This window comes from Apaloderma vittatum, unplaced genomic scaffold, assembly GCF_000703405.1.
Source record: "Apaloderma vittatum isolate BGI_N311 unplaced genomic scaffold, ASM70340v1 scaffold37713, whole genome shotgun sequence".
Lineage (NCBI taxonomy): Eukaryota > Metazoa > Chordata > Aves > Trogoniformes > Trogonidae > Apaloderma > Apaloderma vittatum.
Genome location: NW_009707186.1, coordinates 13,148 through 15,152, shown reverse-complemented (window position 1 = coordinate 15,152; position 2,005 = coordinate 13,148).

The window sequence follows — 2,005 nt, the reverse complement described above, 5'->3', positions numbered from 1 at the left end:
GAGCTGCTACTCCTGCTAAACCCAATGGGAACATCCTTGAAATGAAGATCCACCCAGGCCTGGCAAGCATGGATTGACGACACGTGTTGGCGGCAGAGGTCCCTGACCTTGATGGGCAGAGCCTTGGTGACAGCAGCCACCCTCCACGGAGGCTTCAAGAACTCTGAGCTGCTCTTGGCGTGCTTGCGATTGTTCATCTCCATCCCGCTCCGTGTCCGCTTGCTCTCTGGCCACCTAGTTTCTCCTCTCAATCAAAAGCTTCCTTCTCCTCGATACTGCAATTCTTTGTAAACCAGTTTTTATGTTGGTTGCAATGATGTGCAAAACATCAGCTCTGAATGAATGGTGTAGGCAGGGTGTAAATGTGTCCTTGGGAATGCAGTCTTTCAGTTCTGTATACCTTTTAAAGTATATCTGCCTTTCCTATTAAAAATCATGCTGCATCAACACTTCCTTTCTGGTTTTATTTTTTCCCTTGCATTTCTTAAATGTCTTGAAATCCGTAGCATCACACAGGTGGCGTGGCAAAGTTGTTAACTCTGTGTAATCAAGGACTTGCTTGTGGTGACTTGCCCTCAGCTGAGAAACGTGGACTTTTCCAGCTGCAAGAAACTTCAGCTGTGTCGCTGGTTATACGTGTTTCTACAACTCCGGGCTTTCACCTGGTGTGTTCCACATAAATGGTTTATTTTAAATACTTCAGTGCTGCTGAAGTGAGGTGGACATGAGCAATCATTGGCTCTGATCTGGTATTGAAGAGCTCGTAGGTAACTGCAAAGGTGTGGGCTCAGCAGGGTTGGAATTCTGAAGTAGGTTTGTGGTTTCTAATCATCGTTAAACAGCCCAGCTTGGAAGGGACCAGAGCTGAGAGATTAAGAGTTCCCTGATGGAGAAGTGGGAGAAATCTGCCAAATTATTTGCGAGTAATTTGGTAGGAGAGATGGGGATCCACTGGCCAGCACCTCTGAGTCACGGCAGCAGGGCGTTCTTGTTTGTCAGTTCAGGGACGTGTATTGAGAGCCCACACTTTGAGTGGAAACAGTTACAGCAGATTTTTGCTGATTTTATTTTCCTCCCACTGAACATTATGCACCCAGGCTGTAAAATTTCTTGGTTCTACAACTGAGAGGCTACGGCTGTGTGAGGAGGAAGATGATGGTACTTTCTTACAGCTTCCCTGGCCAGGAGCAACTGGCAGACAAGAGCTACCAAAATGTCCTGGGAACATTGAGTACTGCTTCACTTTTTTTATAATTAAAGGACTATTTTCCTCTCTTTTTATTCCACTTTTCCTTCCATCTTCTAGCTTTTAGTCTCTGGATTTAGTGAATTATCATAACTGCACCTGTAGAAATCGGTTTTGTTCTCCCCAGCATCTGTGTGGAAGATCAAGGCTGTGTTTTGAGTTTTCAAGACCAGCAGCACCAAGGCAGGGAAGCCACCACTTCCTCCTTGACACTTTACTCGTTGCTTTTAGTAGAGGTTTTTATTTTTTCTCGCGTCCCACTGGCTCATAATGAAATTTGTGTGTTAAACTGGAATGTGATAGGAAATCGTGATGCTGGAACAGGGGCGTTTGAATTGGATTTCCAGAAACAGGACAATGTTCTGCGCACCTAAACAGTTTTACATACTCTCTGTAGAAGGCTGTGACTTCTTACTTTCCGTTAAAAAAAAAATTATTATAAAGACTGTCAGAGCCCTGTTATGCTCAAATATGTCAACCTTGAATTTGCTAATAGTTTCAAGTAAAGGGAAGGGAGAAATTGTGGCATTTCTCAAATTTCCGAGGGGTAGAAGGGAAGAAAATATTTTTACTAGGACTGGCTGCTCTGAACGTGGAGGGGTATGAGGAGCTTTGTAAGCACAAGGGACAGAAAGTCCCTTCAAGATGCCACAACTCTCAATATATTCAAGTAAACGAGAGGCAGAGGAAAGAAGATGATTGGAACTCTGTATTTTTTTTTCATGCAGGAAAATTTTAATGCAATAAGAAAAGGAGTTG